This window comes from Sphaerodactylus townsendi, linkage group LG06 (genome assembly GCF_021028975.2).
Source record: "Sphaerodactylus townsendi isolate TG3544 linkage group LG06, MPM_Stown_v2.3, whole genome shotgun sequence".
In the NCBI taxonomy this organism is placed as follows: Eukaryota; Metazoa; Chordata; class Lepidosauria; order Squamata; family Sphaerodactylidae; genus Sphaerodactylus; species Sphaerodactylus townsendi.
The window spans coordinates 33,510,067-33,530,902 of record NC_059430.1 but is presented as its reverse complement, the minus strand read 5'-3'; the positions used below and the strand labels follow the sequence as shown (position 1 = coordinate 33,530,902).

General features: G+C 41.2%; 1 protein-coding gene and 1 non-coding gene across 4 annotated transcripts in view; both read left to right on the top strand.

Moving 5' to 3' along the window:
• CHST11 (carbohydrate sulfotransferase 11) overlaps positions 1-20,836 on the top strand; it is a 239,441-nt gene that overhangs the window by 84,381 nt on the left and 134,224 nt on the right. The gene's annotated exons all lie outside the window — the stretch shown is intronic.
• Positions 14,690-14,761, top strand: TRNAA-UGC. Its single transcript has one exon. It is a non-coding gene; the product is annotated as a tRNA-Ala (tRNA).

Sequence of the window (20,836 nt, the reverse complement as noted above, 5' to 3'; positions counted from 1 at the left end):
TGATGTCCTGCTCTGCCTTGGTGAGCAAATTGAAGATTAGTAGGTGAGATACAGGCTTCCTTTCTCTTGACCTTCTAGAAATTTGTGAAAACAATTTCATTCCAGAGTGCCTTGTGTGATATTTACTTCCTGAAACTGTTTAAATTGGAGCAGATTACTGCTGATTGCTGTTTTTTTTTCTTTCAATCCTTAATACCACTATGGTTGCACACTGTCAAACCCCAACTGAGCTGGCTCACTCTTATTATACATTTAACAGCAGCTTTAGCTAGGGAACTCAACTTGTAGATGCTCTTAGAACATGGAGGTAAACACGAGCTGTTCATATTTGGAAAGAAGTTGCTTATAGCTGTGTTAGTCCAAAAGCAAAATTAAATTTTAAAACCCAAGAACCAGAGCCTTGCAAACGGTGAGAAGATGGAGTGAGCTGATAACACTACTTCCATGTAATATCCAAAAGCAACATTGGTAGCTCTAGGAAGCACCAGAAACTTTATGGTTTACCATAGATTTTCTGGTGATCCCTGGATCTACTGCCATAGCTTCTGAGTATTCCCTGGAAATAATATCACTGTGCAGTCAACTCCAGTGAATTCTTCTCCTGCTACTGCTCCAAGTGGCAGCAGGGAACAGGAACTTGGGGACAGGGAATTCCTCACTTGGAGGGGAGCTTGGCAGCCCTACCAAGAAAACAATCCATGTAGTACCTTTTACTGGCATTTTATTAAGGAAATAAAGGGTGCTGAAGGGTAGATAAAAAGTGGCAACCCATGGCATCTTCTGTTTTGTGGAAGGTAGATTTCAGTTTTGTGGAAGGTAGATTTATATCCCCCCTTTCTCTCCTGTAGTAGTCTCAAAGGGGCTTACAATCTCCTTGCCCTTCCCCCCTCACAACAAATACCTTGCGAGGTAGGTGGGGCTGAGAGAGCTCTGAGAAGCTGTGACTAGCCCAAGGTCACCCAGCTGGCTTGTGTGGGAGTACACAGGCTAATCTGAATTCCCCAGATAAGCCTCCACAGCTCAGGCAGCAGAGCGGGGAATCAAACCCGGTTCCTCCCGATTAGAATGCACCTGCTTTTAACCACTACACCACTGCTGTTAAAGTTCAATTTCCTTTTCATCCTCCTTCCTACTTTCTTGCCCTTCTCCTTGCCCTTCTCATTTTAGCAAAACTGTCCTGAGCTCTCCCCAAAAGATCTGTCATGGAATTGTTAGCTGACCTAAAAAGAAAAGCTGCCCTGGCTGGCTCCTCTGCTAGTAAGCTTCAAAATAAAAAACACATTATGAAACCTTAAGAAAATAACATCTTCTCTGTGCCTCAGCAATGTGTGTACTAAGTGCCACCAAGTTGCTTCTGACTCATGGCGACCCTATGACTCCATGTCCTTCAAAACATTTTCAGATCTTTATTAGAACATCTTATCCCTGTGATGTGTCAGGGTTTGCGGTTAAACTGTGTCACTTTTCCACGAATATTTCTGAAATAACCCCAAATTGAGCTTCAAGCCTCCCTGCTGAATTCCTGTGAACTAGAAACTTGATTCAGAAAGTTCTAAGACAAACCCAATCCTCCTGATTCTGTGAAGAAAAAGTCACATTGGAATTACAAACTTCAAGGCATGAAAAAAAGATATTATAATATGTCCATGGAGGCCCACATGTGTATTTTGAATGACTGCACAGAGATTGTGGAACTGATTGTTGAAGATGCAGAAAAACCCCCCAGCAAGCTTCACTGTGAGATAACTGAACAAAAGAACAGTGAAATACTTCTACCTGTGTCAAGAGTGTAACAGGTTTTCTGAAGCTTTGTACTTATTTATGTACTGCTTATTTATAGCTGAACTCAAAAGGGGGAAACTGTTGTGATGTATTAAACTGTTTAGAAAGGAAATCACATTGTGTGTTAATTTCCCAGTGGTATTGGCCCAAGACAAAAGCTCATCTTAGAAGTGTGGAATTAATCCCATGCATGTCGGAGGAACTAAATAAAGCCACTGACTCATGTCCTCGTCTTATAATTAACTTATTATACATCACTTTGGGTCTCTTTTGTCTTCACCTGCATCTTCTGTGCATTTCCCACAAATCTGGGGACTACTCAGAACATGCATCAGACATGAAATTATGCACGGTCACCGGTTTCCCTCCTTAGAGAAGCTATTTTGGTGATGGATAGTTATATGGAAAAAAATATTTCTAAGAACTAAAAGGATTCTTAGAGATATCCCATTGCATTCTCTTCTTCTTCAAATCTGGTAGGGATTGGAATGTTATTGGCTACTAGAAATCAAAACATAGTGTATAGACATGTCTGTCATAATCCCCACAGTTGACCTAATTACCTGATTTCTTTGTAAGGGCCAATTGCAATATTTTATTTTATTTTTTATTTATATTTCTATTTGTATTCCGCCCATCCCAAGAAGAGCTCAGGGCGGCACATATTGCTGCTTCATGTACGCATCTGGATTTTTTTTGCACTGTTATGTGTTCTGTAAATGCAGAATGACTCTGTGTCTGCACAGGCATGTATATGTGTTTACATCCCCTACTGCAGTGGTGGCACTCAGAGCCCTCTCTGTGGGCATGCACAGAGTCCCCCCCACACACACACATATCTAGGCTGGCCTGGGCCACTGGGCTCGATTATTAACATTAAACCTAAGACCTAGTTTTGGGGAAGCAACGTAGGTAACCCTGTTAAGTGCTGTTAAACCTCACTGATTTTCATGTGAAGAACTGAAGCTCAGTCCTTTACCTGGAAGTAAGCTCGGTTGCTGGCAATGGGGCTTGCTTCTGAGTAAATCCTCCTAGGGTCGTGATTCACCCATTGGAAGAGTTGTGCGGTTGCTTCAAAGCAAAGCTACCAACTACCACCAAGCTTACTCCCGAGTAATGCACTCCTTGGAGCCAACCGGTTTTTCTAAACTAAAACCTCAGTATTCAGGTTAAATTGCCGTGTTCGCACTTTGCAATAAATAAGTGGGTTTTGAGTTGCAGTTTGGGCACTCGGTCTCGAAAAGGTTCACCATCACTGCCCTACTGTCTGTCTGGCATGTTGACATATGTGCATAAAGCTGCTGGGAAAAGTGGACTAGATCAGCATTCTGGGAACCCTAGCTCTTCTGCGGCTCATACACCTGGGCAAGTTATGTGATTTTTTAAAAAACCCAAAATGTTTGGCTTGGGTCTGGGTAGTGTACGGTGAGGAGTCAGGTTCCCAGAGGGCACTTTTGTTTGGACATCTTTGGTGGCTGTGGGAAGCTTGTCTGTACACTAGATTCCTGATCCATGTATTGAGACACAACAATAATTGTATGGCCTGCACACAGATCTTCAGATATAAGCATGAACCTTCTTATACAAAACTGCAATGTGTGAATAGGTTACCGATCTTCATCGTGCAGTTCCCTTCATTTTCTCCATTCTGCAGTTTGGCTGAAGTACTCAAAGTGATGCATGATAAAAACGCAAGCAGTATTGTATTTGTAAGAAAGAACTATTTTAGGGCATCTCTTCCACGCAGGTGCCAGTTACAGCAATCAACCCGCATTAAAATCCAATTAAAATCTTTCTTTCTCAAAGTGAAGGAGAAGATTTTGAAAGTTGAGCCCAGAGTAGATTCCCTGAAAGCAGAGCACCACAAGAGTCCTCATGTTTGCAGAAAAGATGAAAGGGTGATTAAATATCTCAGGAAGAACATTCAGGGATCCATCATTCAGAGACACTGTTGCCTGCTGATTTTAATCCCACTTGTGTACACTTTCTCAGAAATGTCACATGGTGTTTAATCAAAAATTCCCTTGTAACTCTGTACAACATTTCAGGTCTAGACACAATGGTCTCGCTCCCAACCAGATGGTTGCTTTTGAATGCAAAACCAAACACAAAAACCAGAGCATATGATGAAGGGAGCATTGACTTTTGAAAGGTTGTATCCTGGAGCATTGACTTTTGAAAGGTTGTATCTTGGAAGTCTTGTTGGTCTTTAAAATGCTCCCAGACTTGAATCTTGCTGTTCTAGAAATATGGAGAATATACACAATTCCAGCATGGGTTTAATTTATCACACAGTCCTAACAAGGCTTGTGAGGGCTGTTGCTGAAGTGAAAGCATTAAGCAGTCACAACAAACATATGGCACTCTGGTTTTTCTCAATCAAAGCGGTAATATTAATCGGGAAAAATCAGAATTCTCCATTTCACCAGGGGTACGCAGTTAACTTAATTACTTGCCATCAAAGTGCCTTGAAGTTCTTAGAGGAAGGTGTTAGATGAGTCGACAGAACTGTTAATATTGTTTGCAAACTGACTGATGTTTTGCTGCTGAGATGGTGTTTCACATGTTATAAAGCGGGTAAGAGGATGGTGATGCTGCTGTTCTGCATGCTAATTAAGTTATACTGGAAACAATTTTCTGCTGAATTAATACTACAAGAAAATATGCTCAAGTGGGTCACAGCTGATATGATCCAAAATATGCCTGGTTTGTGACCTTCAATAGACCAGTAAATGGAGTGGTGCAGGAGAGATTCTGCAACATGACACAGTGCCTGCATATTCAGGGATTCTTGTGTTTTGAAGCTGTAATGCGGGACAGGTGGAGCTGGGCTTACTGGTGTTCTTAGATATAGCACTGGCTATAAACAACAGTGTGTCATCATGCCAATAAAGTTTGTTTCCTTCACTTTTCTCTTGCCAGCCAACACAGTGGCAGTGGGGACCGTGATGTTGACAGGAGGTCTCCTGCCATGACTGGAGACCTGACAGCCCTAACTGAGATGCCTTTCTGAATCACACTGCAGTAGTTGTGTCTCTTTAAGGCCACTTCTGCACAGGCCAATAAACCCAGGCTGGGGACGGGCAAAAAAACACATTTCGGGGGGGGGGATCACATGGCTCCAATCCCTAAAGCAAGGCTGCCCCGTGCTGCTTCCCCCCAAATGGGTTATTCGAGAATTACACTATCCGTGATTCTTTGGTTTTAATGCAGGCTGCATCCACGAGCGAGCGAACAGCTGCCCAGGAAGTGCTTTACTCCGCTGTGCTTCGTTTTTAAAAAAAGTCCCCACCTCTCAGCTATGTAGCCATTTAGGATCTAAATTGTACTGAGTTGCTTGATATTACAAGGACTTTCCATGCTTGCCACATCATCCCCATCAGTGAAGGTTTATTTAATTGCAACAGCTCAGTCGTTCTTGTCAAGAAGTTTCCTCTCAGCGTTCTCCATTTCTTCCTTGAGACCTACAATAGAGCCCTTTAATGTTATGCTTGCAGATTATTTTCAAGCGAGATCTATGCCTTGTTCAGTCTTCCCAGTTGCTTACCTCTGTATAATCTCGGCCAGGTGGGTCCATCTAGTGATGTTCCCAAATTTTGAGAATTGTGAGAGCAATTGCATCAAGATCCCCCCCCTTTGGCTTTGTTCTAGCACAACCTTGCAAAATTCCAGCTTGAGTGGCAGCCCAGGCAAGATGCAGGGGTGAAAATTGTGATGCTCCAAGTACTTCATGTATCTAACCTGCCCTGAGATCAAGTTAAGAGTTTTTCTCACTTTCCTGGCATGAGGCTCAGCCAGCAGAATCTGCTATGAACTGCCTTTAAAAAAGAATTAATATGAAGCAAAGAACCTTTCAAATGCATGTGATCTCCCTGTGTGCGTGTGGGGGCAGGGTGCTGTCATTTGCAAACCAGATAGATGCTGCTGCTCCAGCAAACATAAGGGTGTGACAGGGAATTATAGATTATCAGGGCTCAATTATGGGGGAAAAGAGAACAGTTTTAAAAGAAGAAGCGTATCAGCTATAGAGAGAAGAAGAGCTGGTTTTAATATGCCACTTTTCTCTACCATAAGGAGTCTCAAAACAACTTACAAGCACCTTCCCCAACCCCCCACCCCCCTAGTCAACAGGCACCTTGGGAGGTAGGTGGGGCTGAGAGTGTTCTCAGAGAACTGTGACTAGCCTGAGATCACCCAGCAAGCTTCATGTGAAGGAGTGGGGAATCAGACCTGGCTCTCCTGATTAGAGTCTGTTGCTCATGTGGAGGAACAGGGAATCAAACCCAGTTCTCCAGATTAGAGTCTGCCAGTCTTAACCTACTACACCATCCTGGCTCTCATGAGAGAGAATCAAAGCAGGCATCTAAGGGTAGTTAAGGGGCAGAAAGAGTGATGAGGGCTTGTACTAGCCTACTTGGGAGCAAATTCCTTCTCAGGAGCTTTGAAGAGGATGTGGCAGGGAGGAAGCAATTAAAAGGCAGCAGCAGCAGCAGTAGGAGGAAGGGGGGAGGGTGGTTTTGTGGGTGTCAAGCCTGGAATCTTCACAGCCTGTGATGACTGGGTCTTCCCTTCTGTTCCTGACTGAAAGCAGGTGACAACTTAGATTACCTTGGCATGGACATTGGCAGCATAGTTGCTCAAGGTCACACTTGCTGGTAAGGTTGCAGTAGGAAGAAGCAGCAACTGTTGAAGCGGGATCAGTCCCAGGAACAGACCTGGGTCCGAGGCAAGTATTAACAGACAGACAAACAAACAAAAGCATATGTTTACTAGCAGTGGAGAAACTTGGGAATGGATGAAGCTTTGCAAGAATATATATTTTTTATTCTGCCTTTTCCCAGAACCTGCTCAAAGTGGTATACAAAGTTATGCATAATAAAAACATAACCATCATAAAAGTTTGCAGCAATTAAAAGAAACATTAAAATACTGAAAAGTTGGACAACCAATTGAAAACATAGCACAAGTCTCACAAACCACTTTCCAGCTGTAAAATAAGTTGAAAAGGTAAACCTGGGTAATTAAGAGCCTGGGTAAAAATAAATCTTTTTGCCTGGTGCCTGAAAGATGGTAGGGTATTAGCCAGGTGATATTCAAGGGGGAGGGCATATAACAGGTAAGATGCCACCACTGAAAATACCCTGTGTCTGCATCATCAATTGCTTCATGTCTGAAGGTAGGAACACAGAGAACAAGACTTGTGAGGAGGGGGAGTGACAGAGACTAAGCGTCAGTAAATTGGTTCAGTAAATAGATGAAACTGATCATTACATTTAGAGCAGAGGCATTTTATAAAAAGGAAATGTGTTAATGCATTGAACTCTTCCAGTTTGCCATAATTTTGGATGCAGTGTTTCAGTACTGGCGACGGTTGCTGCAAGCAGATGACTTTGTGAATATAATAGCAGCCAGGTCAGTCTCAGTGCTACATTATTAGAGATTAATTTACAGGTTGTGCTTAATACGTATCTGGCAGTGTATAGAATATTGCCAGTGGAACTTCATATGTAATTCCCATAAGGCTAATGAAAGAGATGTGTATGGACTGAATACCTACTCCATCTGTCCTCCACCCCCCCACCCCCTCACCCCCCCCCCCAATTCTTTAATGTTTATCACATCCTGCTGTTTAGCCAGACTTGATAGATAATGGCTGGCCTTCCTCAGCAGAGCTTCAATTTGAAATTAATTTAGAGCTAGTTGAACTCTTCCTCACTCTTTCCGTGGCTTATTTCTGCTAAAACTTGTATTAAAGTTATAATCCAATCAATTTGCTAATCTTAAGATTTATATAAGCTGCTTTATTGCATTTCAGTACCCACAGTCATTGCAGTGATTAAGAGTATAACTATTTGCTTTAAAAGTTTTAGGAGAAGCTTGAAGTGAATACATGGTTTCATTTTTACCCATCTGATTTCATACACAATACTGCCTGCTTTTATGACAGGATCCCTTAAAAATTATCTCCCTTCCTCTCCTCAGTAAACCGCTCTGGTTCAGTTGACAGTAAAACTGTAAGCTTTAATCAATGTAATTGGTGTATGAGCCAATTAGACAGTTTTAATTGGTGGAGTCTTAATTGGAACTAAGCTTGAAGGTAGTTGTGTGTTGGGTTGCTGATTTGTCTTTGTTTTAATGAAACCTCTAATAACAGGGTGGGAAACAGGAGGCTAACCCCTAAAACAAAGAAGAAAACAGAATTTAAATCAAATAGGAAACATTCTGACAGGAGTTTTCTTTAGCAACAGCTATTACTTAGGATAAGTTACTTATCTATGGAAGGTCTTTTGGCTGTTTTACTGGCACAGTGACCTCCCACAGTACCTTGTAAAGGGCTTTGATTAGAAATGCTAATACTTGCTGCCACCCAAGTACTGTGAGTACTGCACTTTATAATACATACAGTGACAACTCTGAAAAAATTGACAGAAATGCTGAGTCTGCATGACCAAAGTTGAACCAATTACTAAAACATGTTCCTCAGAATGGCCACCCCTCCCCCTGCATCTGTAATTTTGAATAGAGATGCCAAGAGCCAATCTCTCTTTCTCTGTTTAACAACCACTTCCACATACATGTGAGATCTCTAAGGACTGCTTTCCAGTGCATTCCCAATATCTTGCTCATTATACAGTCCATTTTCTATCAGTATTTGCACCCAAACTTTGTTTAATCTTTCCTCTGTTTTTGCTGCTTAACCTGACATGTTCTGATCCTTTTAAATGTAATAAATGGTTGTCTAGAAAATGATTACCAGATAGTTTAATATTTTATCTTCCTGTTTTTATGGAATGCTTTGAGTTTTGATTTTAAAGAAGAATGTTACTGCAAAAGAAGATGAGTTGGTTTTTATATCCCCCCTTTTCTCTATCTTTAAGTTGCCAACAATTACCTTCAGTTCCCCTCCGCGCAACAGGTAGGTGGGTCTGAGGTAGATGGGATTGAGAGAGTTCTGAGAGAACTGTGACTGGCCCAAGGTCACCAAGTAAACTTCATGTGTAGGAATGGAGAAACGAACCCAGTTCCCCAGATTAAAGTCTACCAATCATGTGAAAGAGTGGGAACTCAAACCCAGTTCTCCAGATTAGAGCCAACCACGCTTAAGCAATGCACCGCCATGCACTCTTGTGCCCAATTGGAGTATATTGTTGGAAACAGTATGATCACACTAAAATATAGGAGTTGGACTGTAAGTCCCTGAAACAAATATTTAACTAAGGAGGCTTTTCAACTGACTACGAAGCTATCACAGAAGTATCCAGAGGTTATTGCTAGGCAAGAACTCCCCCTGCTGGGAGGGGAGGATTGTTTTTCAGTGGTTAGTGCTGCTGCCAGAACCAACTTTACTCACTAGATAGGGCTGCAACATTTCAAGAGGTGTTCAGACTCTCCTCACCTAAGTTGCAGGGAAGGGGTAGACCCTTTAAGCAGAAGATGTTTGCCATCTTTTCTTTAGGTTATTCACCCTGTCATGCTCTCAATCGTATGCATGGGAGTATGCATTCAAGGTTCTCTTCCATTTTATTCTCTCAACAAAGCTGTGATGTAGCCTTGAATGAGAGTGAGTGACTGGCTCAGGGTGGCTTCAAGATATAATCTGGGAGAATGAACCAGGATCTCTCTGATCCTGCTTTGACAACGGGCCTTTCCCCACTTACGATTTGCGGCGCGCCACTCCCAGCGATTTCTGGCGCGGGGTCGTGTTCCCCACGCGCGGGGCAGTCAGAAGGTGCCGTTTCTTCCAGCGTCAGAAATGACGCACACTGAAGGGACGTTGGAGCGCAGAGTCGGGGCGGCTGCATTGTCGCCGCCTGGACTCGTGGGAAGCACCGCTGGACCACGTGCTATTTGGGGGCAGTAGCGCACAGCAAACGGTAAGTGGGGAAAGGGCCAACTACACCACACTGAGTCTCATAGGGTCGCCATGATTTTGAAGCGACTTGACAGCACTTTACACAACTTCTCCATCAGTTGTGTAATACCCTTCTCCTTTCCTGTCTTCAGAAAGAAAACATTCTTGCTGTACCTTATTCATTTTATGGACATTTTTACAGCTCTTTACCATACAGAGTTAGCGCAAAGTGCTTTGTAAAACTCATGTGGACAGAGTTGCTGATTTCGAAGTGAGAGCTGGAGATCTCCCAACATTACAGCGGATCTCCAGACTACATAAATAATTTGTTTATTTAATTTACAGTATTCCATTTCTTGAATTTCATATATTCACAACTCTAAACCAGAGATTATTAGATCTGAAATACAAAAAAAAAGGGTTTTGGCTCAACCACCTATTTGTTCTCCTGCCATATTAAAATTACCAACTTCCTACAAAAGAATGGCTCTATATTTATATAATTTAGATGATCCCTGTCATCTTAGAGCTTTTATGTTAGCTTGATTTAATATTCTTTCCTCAAGAGTACTGTTTGGGAGGTACCAGAAAATCTCACAGCAGGAGAGAACATATATCTGTTCCCTAAGCTCTATTGACACAATTCATCACGTCATTCTGGATTGCCAGCTACATGTCATTTCACGCAATATTTTTATAAGTCCCTTACTATATTCTAAAGATTTCTCCAACAAGGATAGCAGTGTTCAATACTTGCTAAATGATTGTACTCCAGAGATTACTGAAATGGTTGCTAAATTTCTTTCAGAAATTGGCAGTCAGAAAGTAGTCTATTGTGAGATTTTTCTAGACACAGTTACTGTGTAATTTAAATGCCAGTAAGGGATGGATGGCTGGATGAATGAATGAGTCCACTTCTCCTGGAGAAAATGTGTGGTTTGAAAGGTGGACTATATGACATTGTACTCCACTATGGTCCCTCCCCATCCTAAACTCCACTCTCCTAGCTCTACATTCAAATTTCCAAGTATTTCTGAACCCAGAGTTGGTGCCATTTTAGGGAAGAGACACACAACAGAAAACATAAGAAAGTTAAAAACCAGTTCTGTTTAGTCACTCCCCAAGGACCAAACTGTATCTTTTTCAACATAAAGATGACAGAAGAATTGAGAATTTGGAAAAAACTACTAGGGATGTGAAACCTTCAGTCACAACAGAAAGATCATTTGCAGCAATATTATTAGAATTGATCATTACATATGGGGAGAGCTGTTTATGATCAACTCCCTCAACATGGCTGTATTTTGATAAGCCATAATGAAATTCCTTATTTGAACCCAGCTAGATTAATTTCAGCTCTAGGTGAAGGAAAGTCCAAATAACCATTGCCAAATGGCTCAGTCATAGTAGAGTTTATCTTGTCATCACATGCCAAGTGATCAGGACTTAGGGTGAATTATTTAAAAGGAGTGTTAACAGTTGAGTAACTGCCTCAAAGGAAGCAAACATTTTCATGACAAGGGTTGTGTCTCTTCAAACTGTTGGGCGATAAATCATCTTCCACCTCTCTCCTGATCTCATTACATGGGTCCATTTTCAAGCAAGATCTTGCTGCCTTGATTTTTTTTTTTTTTGCTAAGGAACTCATGGACTTCAGGTATGGAAACCTGTGGAATTTCACAGGATTGTGAGATGTCTTCTGAGACAACTTCAGAACATAGTTTAGGCAGGACAGACTTCTGGAGGCCTCCCCATCACCTCGGTTAATTTGAGACTATGTTCAGCACTGTGATTGGGCATTGAATGGGAGAATTGGTAACGACAGACAAGTCATGTTTCAGGCAAAGCCATTTCCTCCAGCATTTCATTGACGCAGTAGGGGACATACTTGTAACAGTTTATGCTAAGGATCACTTCATTGGTGCACATTGGTCAATGTGGAAGGCTCTCTCTTCTCTCTCCTGGATCCCCTTCTTTAAGGCACTTGCTTTGAAGTTGCCTGCTCAGCACTGCTTTAAAGGCCTAAAAGGTGTTTGTCCTATGGGAAAAGGTAGTTGTCCTATGATATGCTTTCAAGAGTTCAAGAGTATTCTTTGGGAGCTACAGTGAACAAAGTGGAAGCCTGTGTGCTGCTTAGTGCCTTAATTTTAATGCATGCATATTTTCATAGAAGTAAATTAGAGATGAAATGCATCTATTTCTTGCTCAGAGATTTAACTTCTAAAGAACATGGGAAGGAAGCTGAGCCCTGAAGGATGGCAACTCATACTTTTTTCTCTTTTTGCTGTCAAGTCACAGATCACTTATGCTGACTCCATAGGGTTTTCAAGACAAGAGACTTTCAGAGGTGGCTTGCCAATGCCTGTCTCTGTGTGGGTTTGGAGAGTTCTGAGAGAACTGTGACTGGTTCAAGGTCACCCAGCAGGCTTCATGTGGAGGAGTGGGGAAATGAACCCAGCACTCCAGATTAGAGGGCACCACTCATGCTGGCTCTCCTCATATTAATTCATACTAATAAAATATGAATGTAGCAGCTCATCAAGTAAAAAAAAACTGGGGCAGTGATTTATTAGTGAGTAACTAAAAACTAAAAATATTGGTAAATAGAGACTCTTGGAGAAAACAGGACTGTTGTCTGCTATTACTGATACCATTGTTAATGAACTTTTGGTAACCTCCTTAGGTTCTCCATGATTCTGGAAAATCTGATGTTACTCCATTGGTCTCTACAGTTCTTTTCATTCTCCTTTGTGCTTTGCCATAGCACATATGGTCTCCACATATCAGAGAGTGATTCAGGTAGAAATGACTCCATTTGATGACTGAGGGGAAGGTTAAAAATTGCAGTGAGAGGCCCTTTTCCTCCCCCCCCCCTTTGTTCTAAAGTCATTCCAGAATGTCTCTGTTTCATCTTGGATGCACATCTGTTGAAAGACAGAAGTGTTGATAGTCAGGATGCAGCTGCAGCATCCATATTTCACATTCTAACCACAGTTCAGGATTGATGCTTTTGAAACGGTGGCTCACCCAAGCAGCGCTTCTCTTGAAATCACCTCTTCCCTTTATCTTTTTGAATGAGCGCCATGCATCACATTTATATAGCTATTGTAAGGAATTCCATAGAAGCAGAAATAAAAGGCTCTTTGGTGAAAAAGACCGTTTATTCAGACATCTTAGAAAGCTCAAGTACACGCAGTGGCAGGAATGACACTTCCCGCCAGAAGCACAGGTTATAACTCTATCCAACCCATCCCCCACCCGGCTTCCCATGGGAACGGAGACCTCATCTCCCGCGCAGAGATAAAGTCTCCGCAGTTGAAGCTGGCCCATCGCCCGGGCTGTGGAATGCACTCAAGGTTACTTTACCATCAACACCATTGAAACCTTTACAGCTATTTGGGCAGGCTGTGGTATTAAAATGAGATTATTTATTGAAATAAAGGTGTATTGCATTATTATCACCCACCCAATTCATGGCATTTTTCATCCTCAATGAGCAGCTGGAATTTCATTAGAGACAGTACAGACTTCATTAATAAGGTTGAGGGGATGACAATCCCCAACGGTGCGGTTTTTGTGACCCTTGACATTAATTCACTATACACTAATATTCCTGCTGCATGAAACTCAAATAGAAATTGAAAATATTTGATATAAACATTAAAAAAACAATACCCTTATACAATTATTGTATAATTATTGTACAACCCTTATGCAATTATTAGATATTATTTTGAAAAAAAAATCTGTTTGGTGAACAACTTTTCAATAAAACCAATGGGGCTGCTATGGGATTGGTTGTAGCCCCAAACATAATTACATTATTTATTATTTATGAACGCTTTTTGAAAAGGACTTTTTCTTCCCTTCTTCTGCCAATTCTTTTTTGATGCATTATTATTTTTAAACATTTTATTGATGACATCTTCATTATTTTCGGGGATTCTATAGAGTTTTGTTGTATGTTCTGTGTAGATAGCATAGAGTTGAAATTGCTTAAGAACTGAACACGATCAATATAGTGCTTGCATGGGCATCTAGCACATCCAGTGTTCTGTTTCCTCATTTCATCTATTTCTTCACAAATCCTCTGAGGCCCAGATTAATTTAGGAGATAATGATTTGCCCAAGGCTCCCTTTGTTTTTGTCTTAAACTTTATGTGAACTTCCCCTGCTACTTCTGAGTACTAAGACATTCAGCTAATAGTTTAGAAAGAAACCAATGACTGTTGTACTTTCTTAGATCGGTGTGGTTCCCCTGGGCTAAGAAACAACCAGGCGTAATGTGGAATTAGTCTGCTGTGACTGAATTAAAAAAAAGGGAGGGGGAGGAAGGTTATAAGGAGGGGGAGAAAATCACCTTCTGTGAATCTCTTATGAATAATATTATGAATTTTTGGTAACTTGTGGCTCTTGATATCTAAGTTTTTATTGATTTATTAATTAAAACATTTATACTACACTTTTCCTCATGGTTCAAGGCAGCTTTGTTGTACACGTGACTGTGCTGGGCAGTGGGCATCTGAACATTCTAGGAAGTGAAGTAGAAATCCTGGCTTGATTTGAAGCTGGTCCAAAGGCAGTCAGATACCAGGCAAGGGCTGAACTGAGAAGTCTACAGTGTAATTCCAGACAGATTTCTAAAGCCAGCCAGCCAGCCAGCCAAGAGATACCTATCAGTGAAATCTGGACTACACAGTGTAAGGACCTATGACTATAGTAATGTTACTTTATTAATGGATGCAAAGTCTGTCGATTCAAAGATACCATAGATATAAATTCAGGATAGGGACCCCCCTCATACAGTACAAAGCATTAAACTAGGGAATTCAGATTAGCCTGTAATCTCCCACACACGCCAGCTGGGTGACCTTGGGCTAGTCACAGTACTTCAGAGCTCTCTCAGCCCCACCCACCACACAGGGTGTTTGTTGTGAGGGGAGAAGGGAAAGGAGTTTGTAAGCCCATTTGAGTCTCCTATAGGAGAGAAAGGAGGGATATAAATCCAACTTCTTCTTCTTCTTCAACATATCATTTAGTAGGTTTGAGCGGGAGGGGGCTCTGGCTCAGTGGAAGAGCATCTGCTTTGCATGCAGATGATCCCAGGTTCAATTCCTGGCATCTCCACTTAAGAGGACCAGAAAATAGGTGATGTAATAGTCCACTAAATGAGTCTCTGGAGTGACGGTGCTGTCTGAGTAGACCAATTGTCTAATTCAGTATAAGGCAGCTTCGTATGTGTTCTTGTCTATTCCAACGCCCTGCCAGAAAGATAAGCAAATAGTGAAACTGGGAAATGTGGGAAGGGAAGGTATAGGCAGAAGAACTTGAATAAGGCTGGGACTGAGGATGTTTCTAGGGAAGAATCCAGATGTGGCCCGGAAATGTTGATAGCTGAATTAAGAAGAATGATGCATGCCACCTCACTTCAGTGCAGGGGAGGAGGATAGTCATCATCTTCCCACTCCCTACAGTAAGGTTGGGTGAGGGGCAGGTTGGGTGGCCAAACTTAGGACACCCTTAAGGCTTAGGGTGGACTGCTGATGGGTATAATATTTCAGCATTATTTAATAGGAATAAATGACTCCCTGCTTCCAAGTATCCCTGCTTCCAAGTATATGAATGATTTGTGGTACTTTCTTCTTTCAAAAGAAGAGGTTACTGTTAGTCCAGTTCAGAAATTCTCAAGAGAAAACTGTCATGTCTATATAAAAAGATTGCTGACTCATATTTTTTCCCAGAACAGTGATGTCAAGAGAGTGAGAATGTATTCAACAGTTCCCTGTATTTTTGGTTTGTCTACTGTCTTGATTCCAGTCTTAAGGGTTTCATCTGGGGACACCAACCAATGGCAAGCCTATTGAAGCATGATGTCAGGCTGCCATTAGAATGAGATTATAGCTTCACATCATGACAGACAGATACTCTGGTGCAAATGTTTAGAACTGGCAGTTAGAGAGGCCATAGGCTTTTGAATTCCAGATGCTACAAACAAATGGGTTAGACAGGCCTTTTTGCATCATTTTTGTAGACTTCTATGTCATTTCTTTAGTTTATTATATTTGCTATACTCAGTCTTTTATTGTTTCTATCGCTGTTTTTAAAGGTTTTAGCTATTTTATGACTGTATTATGTCTATATGTTGTACACCGCCCGGAGCCCCTAGGGGATAGGGCGGTATAAAAATCCAAAGAATGAATGAATGAATGAATGAATGAATGAATAAATAAATAAATAAATAATCTAGGTTTAAATTTAGTCCATATTCTCAGTATGGCATGCCTAATATAATGGCTAGTAAAATATTTACTTCAACCTTATCATACCATAAATATGCAGGCCATCCAAATTTCAAGTCATGTCCTTCTAGATCCAGCAGTCTTTTATTTCTTAATGTGATCCATTCCTTCAACCAAACTAAACAACAGGATGCAAAATATAGCCTTAGGTGAGGTAGGCCTAATCCCCCCCCCCCCCTTTTCTTTTGCATCTTGTAGTATCTTTAGTTTGACCGGAAGTCTCTTTCCCTGCCATATAATGCTTGACATGTCCTTTTACCCCTGTTTAAAGAAAGTATCACTTAACGGTATCAGAACTGTTTGAAATAAGAATAACATTCTTGGTAAAACATTCATTTTAATCACCAAAATTCTACCTAAGAGTGACAACGTCAGTTTATTCCACCTTGAAAGATCCTTTTAACTTCATTCTATATTTTGACATAATTATTTTGAAGTAACTTGCTATTCATATTTTACAAGACCTCTCCTAGGTATTTCACTTTCATTTGTTTTTTTCACTGAGTCAGACTATTCTTCTTGTAGTCATGTGAATAGCAGAAATTATAATCATCTAGTGCATCACAGTTTTTAGACTGGATGCAGAAGTTGGGAATACTGCCATCAGTTAGTTTGGCTGTGATGTAATTGAGAACGGTTAAGACTCTAGCTGTTAATCTGTATGACCTATAAAGTACACAGCCTTTGGATGACTTTTTTCCCAGCATTCTCAAACCAATCTGCTTGGATATAGGAAGTGCCAAAACATTTAATTACAGTATTTGTCCTTGTAAATAAAGTGGAATCAAAAGGATAGCACACTGTTTTCTTACCCAGGCACATAAGTCTCTGTGTGTATCTGCACATTTGTGAATCTCAGCTGTTTAAATGTAATCCAGGGTTTCGCAACCTTTGTGCTGGGTCCCAAAAATGAGTTGTGAAGCCTCTGAAAGTAGGTTGCAGGTCAGCCCTTCCTAGTGGCCACTCTTGCCCTTTCCATTGCTCTGTTTTGTATTTTGGAAAACAAGATCTGACCCTGCAAATAGTATTTTCATGTTGTATGTTAGTTGTTGTTTTTTTCTTTACTGCATATCCATGTTGATCAAGTAAAATGTGTTTAGTTGGTTACTAGAATGAGTTTCTTAGGATCTTAGGGGGGATTAGAAGGTGCAATGGTGAAAGAGAGGCTGGACAAAGTCTTTGTGTGTGCATAGTGTGTATGCCAGAATGCCATTTGGCCTGAGATTCATAGTGGGGCAGCTGCACCCATTGTGTGATGTTTGCTGGTTTCTCAAAAACATCTGAGCCACTGTAGCAAATGGAATGCAGACGTAAGCGGGTGCAAAGAATCATAGAATCATAGAGTTGGAAAAGACCAGAAGGGCCATTAACCCCCTGCAATGCAGGAATACACAATCAAAGCATTCCTCACAGCGGGCCATCCAGTCTCTGTTTAAAAACCTCCAAAGGAGGAGATTCTACCACACTCCAAGGCAGTGTATTCCTCTGTCAAACAGCTCTTACTGTCAAGAAGTTCTTCCTAATGTTTAGGATGAATCTCTTTTCCTGTACCTAGAACCTTAAAAGGTTGTAGTTTGCCTCAGGCATTAAAAAAAAACACCATACCGAGTAAATTTGGATATGTGGGTCATATCAAAAAGGATGGGAATTACTAAAGTAGGCAATCTCTCTGGGCCGAATGCTCTGAAAAACACATAATCTACCTGTGAAGATAGTAGTGTGCTGACAAAAAAAAGGTGTGTGTATGTATGTTTTGGGGGGAATACTTGACCACAAACAGTAGAAGCCAGGCATGGTACAACAATTTTGTCAGTCCTTTGGTTGACCTTGACCCAACTGGTGGCTGCATGAATCTGGCAGGCAATGACAGCCATAAGGCATAGACATAATCTTCTCCCAAGCCACTGCTCCTGTGCCTCAAAAATCTGTACTTGTTGCATCAGAACTTCCCCATGTGCTAAGCAAAATGGTCTGGCATGCCCAACTTCAAAATGCGTGCTGGGGGTTGCCTACATCTGCTGTAACAGGTTGCTCACTTTTTAGAGTATAGCGCAGTGGAAGATATTAACTGTATCAAAACTGCTGGAGAAGCATATTGCATTTCTTGTTGTATAATGGGTAAGGCACTTGATCTTTTTAAAGTCGCTGCAAGGCTGATTACATGAAAACAAAAGCAGCCAGCTAGCCAAAGATTTAATAATACATTCCGATAAGTATAGTTTTCAGAAAGAGATCAAATAGGGAAACTGAAGTCTTAAACCAAATGTAAGAGACCACAAAGCTATCCATAGACTTCTACAGTTAAATGCACTGTGTGGAAAGATGGAAGTACTTTGTGGATGACAGCTAGATATCAGGGCTGGTGGTCAAGGCTGCTGGATTCCTCTGCATGGTGGTCAAGGCTGGTGGTCAAGGCTGCTGGATTCCTCTGCATTGTCACATAGGGAGGGAACTCAGGCTCCTGCTTAGACTGAGGAACTGGTCTAGAGTCAACAGCTTTATAGGATGAAGCAGAATACTGCTGATTTCTTGTGTCATCTGATTCCAGCTGTGTTGGTAGCTATAACATCATCCTCTGACCAGCTACAGTTGTGGTACTGAAGGGTAGCAGAGACGATTTTTCCTCCAGCAAGGTATTGTAGTACTGTTAAGAGGAGGGTCCTCTAGAGTCCCTGGCTCAATGGAAACCAGGAGTCATTAGGACTGTATAAATAATCTAAATAAAACATGATGAAGGAAGAATAAAATGCAAGTAGTGTTGTGAAACAGAGTACAGACTGTCCTCTGAAGATACCAACCACAGATGCAGGTGAAACGTCTGGAGAAAATGCTACTGGAACACGGCCATATAGCCCAGAAACCCCACAACACCCCAGAGTACAGACTCCTTCTCATGAGACAGAAACTGAAGACTTGGAAGAGGAGGCTGAGCACCTACCACCACCACAAGAGGAGACACTTGAGATTTGAGGAGCTTGAGGAGTCTGAATCAGCCCTCTTACCCTGGGATACAGCCCTTTGTCTTGGGCTTCAGGGTCCTCTCCACCGCAGAGCCCACTGCAGAACTTGAGTTCTCTCCTCCAACTGACCCCTTGAGCCTCACAAAGCCCAACTGACCCCATTGGAATACTCACCACCATAACCAGGCACAGACCATTCAAGGACTAGTGGCCTGCTCTTGAAAGGCAAGGTTTGCATCTCAGCGTCCTTTGCAGAACTGTTTAAGATCTCATTTCACCCTCAGCCTTTGCTGGGACAACATCTGGTCTCTTGTATTGTTGGCTCTACCTTCTTGACTACTGCTCTTCAGCAGGTGTATTATTACTGCTACTACCACCAATAGTAGTTGTCCAGTGGTGGTGGTGCTATTGGCACAGAATTCTGGGAAATGTGAATACTTGCTATGCTGTTGCTTCAGTGAAAACACAAGAGGAATGTAAGAGCTTGAAAATTCATGTATCAAACTATTGTTTGTATGCTTATGTTGGTAGAAACTACAATGTTGTCTTCTTTTGTGGTATCTGCCTATATATGAGCTGCCAAAGACTTTTTGACAGACTCAGGGCTTATATTTAGCTATCCTTCTGGAGAGCTGGCATTCAATGTCCTTTTGTGATTGCTCTTCTGAGCTGTATTTCTGTAGACTCTTGATTATCAACTATTCTTGGAAGAAAAGTAAAAATATACATTTTATTTGTATCTGTAGATCTGAATGGGGATCTACTAATACAAATAAAATATGTTTTTCCCACGGCACCTCTGTTTTCTTCTCATCCTGGACTCTGTATTGGTGTGGCCCCTTCCTTCTGTTTATCAGTTATTCTTGGACAAAACATACTTTGCATGTTAGAAGTTGAAGGGTTAAATCTTTTCATCCTCTAGGTATTGACCTTTCTCCCTTCACAGGTAGTAGATGTAATATTGGACCATGCTGGAAAATGGTCGTAGAAAGCACAATGAGAGATCACGAGGTTGACTTTCACACTGTAGGAATGTTTGTTGTACAACCTTTGGTTGATGCTGCTCCTTGTATAGGGAATTAATGTTTGAGTTAGGACTGCCATGTTCCCACTGGGTGTGGGGCATATTCTACCTCTTTTTCTTGTTTCCTGCCACCACTTCTTCAGCTAGTAGTAGAAAAATTATTTTAGATGAAATCAACACCAGGCTATGGCATGACATCACTTCCAGTAAAAACCTGGAAGTGATTTCAGCCAACTGTAGCAATTCCTAGAAAGATGTGTTGCCTAGAGAGGCATGATGCCACTTTTGTCCCCTCTGGAGACAACAGAATCAAAGAGAAATTGCAAAGCATCAAAGATTCAACTCTTTCACCAAAAAAGGCACCTTTTCTTCTAGAGGTTATTATAGTAGCATCTACATATGATGGAACCTTTATCAGAATTCCACTGAACAATCTTAGTTGTTGGTGAGAGGAGGCATAATTGGGATCAAAGCCCCCAAGTCCAGATTAGAGTTGGGAAGTCTACACAACACTACTAATAAACCTTCTTACATAAACTCTAATAAAGTTATCTTAAAACATGCAATTGGGGCCACAGACTGCTTTGAAAGCTGTTGTGTTACTGTTACAAAACCATCTTTAACGTCTTTGTCATAATGATAAGCAAATTTAAATTGCATTGTACTGTATTACATTTAGAAGCAAGTCAGCCTGAAATGTTCTACATAAAAATGTTGCTGTTGCTAAGGAACAAGTTTCTTGGTACCTAAACATGTACAGTTGTGAATTACTTTTACTTTTTATAAAAAGGTTTTCCAACATAATCTTTGCCTTTTTAATAATGAACAAGTAATAGGAATATTAGATGACATGCATGTGACCATTTACCATGGGACTTGGACCAAAGTATGATAAATTGTTGAGTTCTAGGTAGAGGAC